The sequence below is a fragment of the Bidens hawaiensis genome, unplaced genomic scaffold (genome assembly GCF_021521415.1).
Source record: "Bidens hawaiensis isolate Kalapana, Puna unplaced genomic scaffold, B.hawaiensis_p1.1 tig00052162_1, whole genome shotgun sequence".
Classification (NCBI taxonomy): domain Eukaryota; kingdom Viridiplantae; phylum Streptophyta; class Magnoliopsida; order Asterales; family Asteraceae; genus Bidens; species Bidens hawaiensis.
In genome coordinates this window covers 46000-58073 of record NW_027499358.1, presented here as the reverse complement: position 1 = coordinate 58073, position 12074 = coordinate 46000, and the positions used below count along the sequence as shown (strand labels likewise).

General features: G+C 31.5%; 1 pseudogene; it reads right to left on the bottom strand.

The window, feature by feature from the left end:
• Positions 1–1458: 1458 nt before the first annotated feature.
• LOC143599419 (transcription factor TCP20 pseudogene) lies at positions 1459–3476 on the bottom strand (annotated as a pseudogene).
• Between the last annotated feature and the right edge of the window lie 8598 nt (positions 3477–12074).

The following is a 12074-nucleotide window of genomic DNA, read 5'->3' as shown; positions in this document are numbered from 1 at the left end:
ATGACTTTATCAGGGATGTTAACATATTGAACAATGTGGATCCTCACTTGTTTGATCCATATTATGGCATGTCTTCCCAACAATACAAACAAAACCAAGGACAAAACAGCCAACAAGGTATAAATGTTGGAGAGGGTCAAGCAAAACTCACATAGAATGAATCAAAACATGCATTGTTCCTTTTGGGTCCTTTAAACCATATAATCAAGTTAACCAATAGGTGGACTAAATGAACCACATTTCATGAGATGAAATTTTTAGCCTCCCCGTGATATATTGGATTTAGGAAGCCCAACTTTAAATCAACATGAGGAAGCCAAAATTCAAGCAATACCCAGTTACCCACCATGAAGTGCTAGTTTATAAAGTTGAACTTCAAAATAGATTTTGTCTCTGTAATCTAAACCAATTAGAATCTTTACCGAGAAATCCTTTTAACTTTTCACCACACCTAAATCAAAATTATTGCTTATTTCTTATCTCAACCACTCAGATTATTTTGTATGAATTTAATTTGCATTTACTTTTTGTGTATTCAAATAATATGCCATCTTACTCTTTTAAACACCTCATTTGATTTACAATATATAACATAAAGTATTATTTGAAATACCCCAAATTCTAATCTAGTCATTAAAGAAATAATTTAGGATAATATGTAGATGTCTTTTAGGCATTGGAACAAGACCTAATTAACATAAATGGGTTCTCTTAGAAGTGATAAAATGACAACCTACATCTTTTTAAAACTATATAAAATACAATCACCTATCAACAACTTGCAGGTTTCAAATCCAAGATATTTATTTTTGAGCTACAAAAAACCTGCCTGATTCTGTATGCAATTTCTTGGACCACCACTTAGCGACCCAACTCTTAAAAAAAAAGAGGATAAAAGTGGAAAAGTTCCACTCACAAGTCATAACTATCACAACATGCTATTCTAGACATCATCTAACCTGCTCCAATAACTAATTAATCATGCAAACACTTACACAAGTCATCTCAAGAACAGGTTTTGAAAATATAACGGTAACACACTAGGCGAATCCACATCAGTAGCAGACGCGAAAAATGTTGACCTCATAAGTAAAGTCTAACCTCAAATACCACCAACACGTTTTGGATGCATCAACTATGCACGAGAAGATATGTCCAGAATTAAGTATGCTTTGGGTGGGAGTAATTCTAGAATTAGTGCTTATCATAAGAAGTCTCCACTGAAGCAACCAAAAAACAAATCCATCAGAGCTCAGCACACAATATTGGTTAGTATTATAGGTCGGATGTTACAATAACCAGAATCCCAATCAGGCAATCACCATCATCAGATAACCACTTTTGCCCTTTCTATGATGCATCTTCTAAATTCATGTTACAAATTAAGTACAATGAAGATGAAGATCTATTACAGATTAAGGAAGACGGTGTAAAACAACTAAAAAATTTTGCAAAATACGGCAATAATGTATATTGTAATAGACAGACAGACATACATCTGCAAACAAACAACAAAATGTCATGATTCCAATCCAAATCCAAATCCAAATCCAAACTAGTATGGTCCTGCAAAATCATATCACAGGCAACTATATGCGGCAACAAAAAAATATATTCTTTACAGTAACACAAACCCCGAACCCGAAGCACCTGTAAACAGACCCAACTTCATCATCATCCATCACTTTCTTTTTACCAAATTATACAACAGCAATACATAAAGGCAGTAACCCCAAAGTGCTAAACTTTAGCTTCCGGTGGCATCATAATTCATATAACCATTTACTTAACATTAATAAACATTCTACTGTCCCTGTCCCTCTGACCCTTGAGAATTATCATTTGAATCCTGCTGCTGCTGTTGCTGATGATGCATTCTAGTTTGACCCATTTGGTAAATCTGATTCAAAGCCTGCTGATTCAAAACCCCTAATTGAACATCTTGAGATAACCCAAGCTCCAACCCAGGAAGCTGTTGATGCTGATTATTATTACTATTATTACTATTATTATGACTACCCAATATTGAAGTAAAACTCATCTGACCCATATTAGACCCGGGCAAATCAAACCCGGGAAACACAATCTTTTGCAAGTAACTCGAGCTTTCAACGCCCGATGGACCAGCGGGCGAAGACTGGAACCCGAATCCAGATGTGGGTGTAGGACCACTTGGCCATATACCCGAAGGTGTAACCATTGGCCAAGTGGTCCTACAACTGCCGCCACTGGTGTTACCCGCGGATATGGAGACCCCGTGTGAGGTTGCACCAGTGGCGGCTAATACCGAAGCCGGGATAGTACCGGAGCCAGTGGCGGCTATGATGGACGGCTCGGCTTGCTGTAACAGCCATTGAATAGTTTCACCATCGGATTTGTTACCTAGTTCTCTAGTGAGTTGGAAGATTCTGGCGGCGCATAGAGCCGGCATACGGATTCTACGACCTCGGCCTTCGACTTTGGTGTGTCTGTCTTTGTTGGAAGTGCGTTTGGGTGCCAACTGTTGTTTCTTGGTCGGAGGTTGAGGTTGTTCTTGTTTGTCGGGGAAGTCTTTGATTTCGGAGAGATTAATATTATTATTATTATTGTTGGGATCTCCCATGTTGTTTGTGGTGGTGGGGTTTGGGTGGGTTAACAAGGTTGAAATTGAAGTTGAAAGTAGTTGGCTGGTGATGAGGATGATGTAGGTTGGGATCCATTTTCAGGGATGTGGGAATTGTGTTATTTTTATTGGATTATTAAAATATGAGGGAAAAATACAAATAATAAATACATATTATTATTATTATTATTATTATTATAAGTTTTTGTTTAGTGATGTTTGAAATTGGTGATGACTTTACATGAAGGAAGAATGTGAAGACAAAAGTGTAGATGTTGAATCCCAAGGCACCCAAAGAAAGTTCAAAGTGGATGATGGATTGGTTTCATGGATCAACATTTGTCCACTCTCTTTTTCTTTTCACTGTTGATTGATTAATTTGACTACTTATTTTACAACTATATCCCTCTTTCACTTTGCTTTATTCATCATCATTGATTTCTTGCCACTTTAACCAAAGGAGTGATGATGCATGCATGCATGGTGAAACATACCATTCACATATATATACATGCATAGGTTTATGGATATAGGAGGTCTTGTAAGGTACTCAACTCAAGCATAATTTAATTTAGATACCAAAAGGTGGAAGAATGTGGGAGAGGTGGCATGAAGATAGTGAGTTGATGGTGGGAGTGGGATTGCGTCCAATGCACTCTATATTGATGTCTATTGTCTAATCTCTGATGTCTAATTATATAAGTAGTATCATATCGATGGAGGCATGTTTGAAGTAGGGGGGTAGTAATCTCCATTAATGGGACCCCATTAGAAACATTATGCTTTGAGATGGTGGTAGTGGTGCTTTAGATAACTATCTCTTCACTCCTTTTAACTTTTCTTTTTCTTTGAAAGATGGAGTTTTAATGATGTAACGGGTTAATTTTTTTTTATTATACAAGAGGTGATTTATATATAATTGACTTTTTTATATATTATAACACTAGATTTAGACCTCGTGTAATTATACGGGATGGATCAATGTTTAAATTACAGTTGATAATATGATGGGAAAAAAAACACAATTAAACGTAAACAATAAGTACATAATTATGTGTAAATTGTTACTTACATATATACTTCTATCTGTACTATATGTACAACGAAGTTTTGAATTTACAATTTACAAATAAAAAAAAATCTTCTCGTGTACAACATTTGAAGTTTTGTCAAAAGTTTTCCCATGTTTATCTAACAATAACAACTTTAAGCCGCATTTGCTCGTTACTTAGGATAATGCAACATGTAGTTGTTCACTGGAAAAAAAAAAGACATCAAAGGACCAAATCAACCATAGAAAGAGACTGTCATCGACTCATATTCATTGTCATTGCAAAGCATGCGACAATTGAAAATTGTCTCATTTGGAATTTGAAAAGAAATATTTTATCTGGAAAAAGTCAAAGTAAATGCATGTATAAAAATAGTTGTCTCATTTGGAATATAACCTTTTAATTTAATAATGTATTTCAAATACAAGTATCTGTTTTACTTAAAATAGAGGAAATAGATTCAAGACCATTAAGTCTTGACTTACAAGATAAACCATTATTGTTATCCAATCATATTTCCTCTAGATTATCATTTTCAAGTACAATGTAGTCGGCCATCCATTCACGAGAACGACAAGTTCTAGTATTTTTTATAATATAATTGATGCTAAAGAAGATAATATAAAATTTTTTACAAAATACAATAAAAATATTTTGACGGAAAACAGTTATATCAGATAAACATATTAATAGATGCATGTGCAAATGAAAACTATTTAAATTGTAAATTTTGTAAGAATTTTACCTACTATAGGTGAAAAACCCCGTTGCCCAGTCTAAAAACCCATTTTTTGTCAGTATGTTGAATCTCATATTTTTAAATGAAATCTTTGATATCAATATTTTAATTTTGATAGAAGAAAAGTAAATATTTCAATATGGATATTAATTGTTGATTAGAATATTTGCTTAAAATAACTCAATATAAAAAATAATAAGTGCCAAAACAATCCATAAAATTTACACACATATAATTTTTACTAAATTTTTTTTAACTTAATCCTAATAAATGTAAATAAAAAAAAACTTTATGGCATGTAAATACACTTACTGTGTATTAACACACATATATTATTATTATTATTTTTGTTTTATTATTATTATTATTATTATTATTATCAATAACACTTTTACAAATTATATTTTAGTTATTATCTTGGAATTCTGCTTAGAATAAAATAATTTATCACAAAAGGAAAGTAAATCAATTTATACGATAAATATAGAAAAGCTGACAACGGAATATACACATAATTATATTAATTTTTAATAGTAAAGTTAATTATATGACATGGTTTTATTTGATAACCCAAATAATAAATTATTTTAATTCATGAATATATCTAGAATTAAGAAACTAAAGATTAAGATTTTAGGATTGAAAATATGGTCAAGAATTAATATGGAGCTAACATGTGTCACAGAGTATTTTTTTTATTAGTAAAGTAAGATAAGATTGAATATGTAAAATAAGATCTCATTGATGTGTAAATATTATACACAAAACCAAACTTTTTAAGAGGAAAGTGGCATCATATTATAAATATTTTAATACTTGCAACGTATCATGTATATATATATATATATATATATATATATATATATATATATGGAAATGTTAAAATAAAAACCCACTTCAGTTGCGAAAACCCTGAAAACTTTTTCTAAGCCATTGATTTCTTGTAATGGATGGTTGAGATCAAATCCTCATTATTAGTACAATATTTATATTAAAAAAAGGGGTTATAAGTGCAGAAGGGTAAAAACAACATTTACCACACAATTACTTTATCTCTAATCAACATACATGCACACAAAATATCTAAAAAAACTGTTCAAAATTTAAAACACATCTACCAACACTGTTAGGTTTATTGCTATACGTTATTGAAGTTACAAAATGTATCTCTTAATTGACAGGAAGTTAATATAATAAACGATTTAAGTTTTAGTTTTTTAACATTTTCAGTCATCTTTCTAGAACAAATATGTAATTGATTTTTAAAGGTTTTCTACCCGATGTCATTGTTAGGTTTAAAAAAATTGGGTTTTATTAAAGTTTAAGAAAACGTAGATGTGTTCTAAAGGTTTTTTACCAGATTTTTTTTATGTGGACAAAAATTTGGGTCATTTTAAAGTTTTTTTTTAAAAAAACTAATTGATTTTGAAAGTTTTTTTTAGCTTAACGGACGGTTAACCAGACATAAGATATGTTGTGTGGTTTGAATACTAAACTTTCAAAGTAAGAACTACAATAACCAAATTTCGTGATGAAATGCATTACTAAAATTATAAAGTTTAGTTTTAAAAATGTTAGGGATGTTTTAAGATTTAAGGATATTAAGTTTATGTTTGAACATTTTTAATAAGTTACTTAATGTGAATCTATTATTAGGTTAAAAATGCTTAAAAACAAAAAGAAACAACATACCGTGTCTGTTGAAAATTGGTAGGGTTTTTGTTGTTGACTAGAAACTGACATCATAGACTTACTGATAAAAAATAGTTTTTGATTTTATGGTATATTCTTGAATATTTTTTTGGATCCCAGTTGTAGAAAATGAAATAAAACACATCAAATAAGAAGTACTTTGTAATAGACAGGAGAAGTAGAAGCATCTCCAAAAAAACAAGGAAAGAAGTTGAAAACAACTTAAGTAACCCAATCTATGTTAAAAGCTCAAAGAAGAAAGGATGCGGCACCGCTGAGATTGAACCAAAAGGTATTCAAAACTTTCACGGCACAATAAATGACCTTTCTTTTTTTGGTATTTAAAGTTTAGCTAAGTCATAGTTTAACTTTGTTTTTTTTGTATTATTGCAGGAACTATGAAAAAAGGGTTTAGGAACACAATTAGAAATCTGATCTTTATAGAGTCAACTGACAAGAAAAATACTCAAAAGAAAAAAAAATGAACAAAAAGAAACATGTAATATTAATTTAAACTGCAACATTTATAAGAGTAAAAACGATATTAATGCTGAAAAGCTATTGGGTTGATTTTTAATAAATATAGATTTAGAAGAAAGCGAAGACGATTTGGGCAATGCTATGTTGAAAAAGCAAAAGAGCTTTAAAAAGAAAAGGAAACGAAAAGAGGAAATCCAGAACTTATAAATATTTAGGTATTCAAAAAATTGGCATCATTATAGACATATTAAAATTTGAAGAATTTAAATTTATTATTGAATAAACAGATTCTGACGGTAGTGATTACGAAGAGGATACTACACCTAAAAAATGGAAGGTGCAGAAACAAAAACAACAGGAACAAGATTCGGAATCCGGTATATGTTATATAGTATGAGTAAACCCTTAAATTATATGATATGTTATAGTAAATAAAATAAGGTGTATTCGTTTGAAGCTAGAAAGTGAAGAAGATAGATCCGAAGAAATGGATTAACCAAGAAGCACTACTAAGCGAGGGGGGAAATTGAAGTTGCAGAAAAATATGCTTTTAGATAAAAATTAAAGTTCTGTGGTAGTATAAAATGTTTGGAATAATGACATTGTAAATTTATGAAGGTGAAAATAAAGTTGTTTGGAAAAAACAAAGTCATAACATATATTATTTATTAAGTAAAACATACGTTTTTGTTTAATATGATTTTTTTTAACAAAGGCTATCAGTTAGAACTAAAAGATTGGGGTTAGAAAACAAAAAGAATGATAAAAAAGGTTAAAAGAATAATTAGAAAAAAACATATAAATATGAGTTCAATAAACAACATTAAACTTAAAAAGGGAGGGGACAAATGTTAACAAACATAGTCAATAATAACTAATAAGCACAATTCGATATTAACATATTAATTAATTAAAATATTTTAATTGTGGCATAAGTTTTAATTAAATCCCATTAAATTTTGTTTGAATACATTTGATACTAACTTGTTGATAATTTAAACAACAGATTCAGACAGCCAGAAGATTGACCTAAAGAGGAAACGCAAGGCAGGAAAGAAAATAAAACAGGTAACTTGTAGAATGTGAAGGTTAACATATATTTTGTAAACATGTATCAGAATTTTAAAAAAATAATGAACACTACAACAAAAAGGACCTTTTAGTACGCACAAAAGCGTCCTAAAATGTTATTTTATAGGACCTTTCATTTAATAGGACCAACGAGAAAAGCGTTTCATGTAAATGGGTCGTAATAAGTCTCGGAACTCAAAAAGCGTCTTGATATCCCAAATAAGATTATGAAAACCAATTTTATGGTCGCATAAAATATCCATTAACAACCAAAAAGCGTCCAAATAAAAATATATTAGGACACTTTTATAATGTTTTAACATGTGCTTGCCCACCTTTAATCTTTTGATACACATACAAGCGTCCATAAAAATTTATTTATAAGACCCTTATGATGTAACATTATAGGTACTTTAGTACCAAGAAAAAAATCATGATATCCCAAATAAGATTATGAAACCAATTTTATGGTCGCATAATATATTCATTAACAACCCAAAAAGCGTACAATAAAAACATATTATGACACTTTTACAATGTTTTGATATGTGCTTACATAATTGTAAACTTTTGACACACATACAAGTGTCCTTAAAAGTTAATTTATAGGACCCTTATGATGAAACATTATAGTACCAAGAAAATGGTCCTAATATCCCAAACAAGATTATGAAACTAAATTTTATGGTCGCATAATATGTCTATGAACAACTTAAACGTCCTAAAAAAACATATTACGACACTTTTACATTGTTCTAACGTTTAATATGACAAAAATTCGAAATCCTAACAAATCATATTATACAACCCTTTTTTAAACGTCCACACACACAATTTTACGATACATTTATGGACATCTAAATATTGAAAGAAATATAACTTCATTATATTAAATAAGCTTGTTCATAACGAAAACACTAAATGTACATAAATAAGTTATAACATAATCCAACATAAACTCTTGTAACATTCAACAAAAAAATTAAAAGCAATAAAAGAAACAAGCACCATAAAATCCCGTGTCATCATGCGTCTTCAATCCTCACGGATTACCTACAAATAAACCATCCATGTATAAGCATTAAGTTCCATGTTGATGTTTTATTCTTTTTACTCAAAACAAATCCAGAAGTTACTGACCTTCATTTGATAGTATTTTAGTTTGCTTAGCTGATAGGGAGAATATTCAAGTTGAGCAGATGGGGTGTGAAGATGATACCTAAACTTAAAAACAACAAATAAAATTTATTAATCAAAAAAATAATCGAGCCCATATTAATAAAAGGAACTTACTCTCTGGGTGTGAAATTAGTTGAAGGAATCATGGGATCTTCCAAACCTGATATAAAAGACCAACATAAATTATAACATATTTTCAAATATCATCCACGTTTAATCGTAAGAACCGGAAAAACTTGAAACACTTACCGATTAAGTTATTGGCACTTTAAATTACCATTCATCATCATTGTTTCGAAATGTCTCTTTGAAGTCCGGTCACAGTGGAGCAAAAGTACCGGAAACTCCAATATGAGAACATTATAAGCTCGAGTTAACAAATCCAGAAAGAAAACCAAATCGAAGAAGATTACCTTATATAGTCGCTTATAACATCCCTAAACATTGTTAATTAAAGCAACCACATGTAAAAAAAATAATCAAAATAAGCCATATAAGAACTTTATATTCCTTCTCATAAAAATCATAAAGATCCAACATTGCAATCTTTTCAGCTGAACAAACAAACAAAGCCCACTACCATAAACATAAATGCAATATAATGATAAAAGCTTTTTTAAATACTTGAATGGGTTAACAGATCAACCAACTTTTATAAGGGTAAACCCGAACCCGCACACACATAAATTTGGTTCAAACCGAACACAACTCATTTAATCCACTCATATATAAAAAATGTAAAACAAAATTGATATAATATAAAATGGGTAGAGTAAATGAGTAACATGATTCTATTATTATTATTATTATTATTATTATTGTTGTTGTTGTTGTTTTGAAATAATTAAAAATCTTGAAAATGAATTTGAAAGACAAACGAAAAACGCAAACAAAAACAGAGACACATTTAATTATAAAGTTTTTTAAAAAATACTTAAAATGGGTTGACCTGTTAACAGGTCAATCCATTTGTAGACGGGTAAACCCGAACCCGACTCATTTTTTAAAACGGGCTGTGTTAGTTGACTCGAAACCGACTTTTAACAACATATTTGGTTAACAAAATCCATAAAAATCAATTCAATTAGAAAAAAACAAAGGAATATATAATGTAACAATATCAAGTTAAAAAAGAAAGGATCAGTTAACCTTGAAGGCGTGACGGGCTACACAAGCCATCAAGTGCAAAGTAGTCCGATGAACACACGATTTTTCATTCTCATAGCCAATAAAATCATAACAATTTCAACACATCTATCTGCGTTTCCCTGTCAATTTTGCTAATAAATATTATACATTGTTTGTGCAGTCAAGCGTGAGGTAGTGATCCTATTTGCACAAATAATTTCAAATTTTCAAAAATGTAAATAAACTTATTTTATCATCAGTGGGGCTAAACAAAAAACACTATCTATATAGATACATCAGACTAGAAACACATTTGTCAACTTACCTAGTACAAAATGGCAAGTAACCTCATTTTAGAATGTAATATAAATGCATTCAGATCACGTTCCCAATTTGGCTTGTTTTAACTTTCAACCCATTTCCTTACCCACCCGACCCACGCTTAATTTAGGACTTTGGATTTTACTTTAATACATTCAATTTAAAAGCAAAAGATTGGATGATCATCTTGTTCCCTACCATACAAGGCTTTACTTTTTTATTCAAAAGCCCACTTGAAACATAAAGCATGAAAACAACCATGTGGGGAAGTAATTGACAAGAAAATGTCCACATATTCAAAAAACTTGAATAACTAAATGATGAACTTACAACAGTGTTTGATCCCGGATTAACAGTCGATAACAATAAAACAGATCTCAGATCTGTAGATTATCCAATTACTACTATTAAAGATCTAGCTCATAATTAACCTTGATTTAATGTTATGTATGTGTATATATTATCAATAATATTAAGATGAAGCTTGAGAGAGAGTAATTACTCAAGATTTTTCTGTATAAACTTATCTCTCAAAAACTTAATTTACAAGTGAACAGTTGTTCACTATATATAGAAGGCGACATGGTTCGTTAACATCCCCTAACGAACCAGCTTCCCCTTCGTTACATAACTTAACATAACGAACCACCCCCTGATTCGTTAACATCCCCTAACGAATCAGGAGGGAATATATTATAATGTCTTAGTTCGCTAACATCCCTAGCGAACTAGACTTAACCTTAACGAACTAGTCTTAGTTCGCTAACATCCTAGCGAACTAGACTTAATCTTAACGAACTAGTCAAATATAAACATTAAATATTACATTAATTATCAAATAAACATTAACGATAAATACAAAGACTCCAGACGCAAAACCGTACACTAACAGACACCCCCTCGTCTTGAGCTCTTTGTCTTTAACTTATTTGAAGCGCTTGGACTGCCAGTCTCTGCAACTATGAATTCCATGTTCGTGACACACACGAACGACTCGTTGGAATTGCATAGCCAGGTCGTAATCTTCTTGGCGTTCAAACAAAATCTGCTTTCTGTATAGCACGTCGTTGTCTGTCTCTGATAAATTAACTAACCACATCGGGTCGATTATCTTGATGAGCTCGGTCTGCAGTCCTCGACCACAAACAATAACGGCCTCGCCAGTACGATTGTCATAGTACCAACGGTTGAAAGACAGATAAATATCTTGAGGCATTGTCTTCACAGGAACCTTTTTCATTGTCTTTGGCTGCTTCACTTTCAAGACAAGTTTCTTCTAGCCGGTCCTTGGATCAATCTCGTCAATGCGCTTACGTCTTGGAACCTGGGGCTTGAAGAATTTGAAGCCATGATTGACCTCGAACAGTAAGTGTTGATGAAACCACTCAGCCGTTCGGTGACCTCCACGATTGATAAATAGACGTCTCGCGAGGGTACGTACATCCCAACGCGGTAGAGTTAAAACATCCATTATCCTCTCGTAATACTGGACACCCTTTTCCCACTTGACTATACATACTTTAAGGTCTGAATCATAGAGCTAGGAGACAATGTCACCATGTACCTTTGAAACAGTCTTGAAGGTAGTCACCTGATTCGCCTCAATCCAAGCAGCAGCGGTATCTTTTCTTTCTTGATCTACATACCGATAAGCACTGATAATCTTACCCACTTTCTGACGTTTGAACCATCTTTCTATGTCATTATCAGTCACTTCTTTGAGTGAAGAAACTTTTCGCTGCACAACCTTTTCTAGTTCATCCTCAGTCTCTTTATGTTAGGACATGAAATGTCATGTATATGTCCCCAG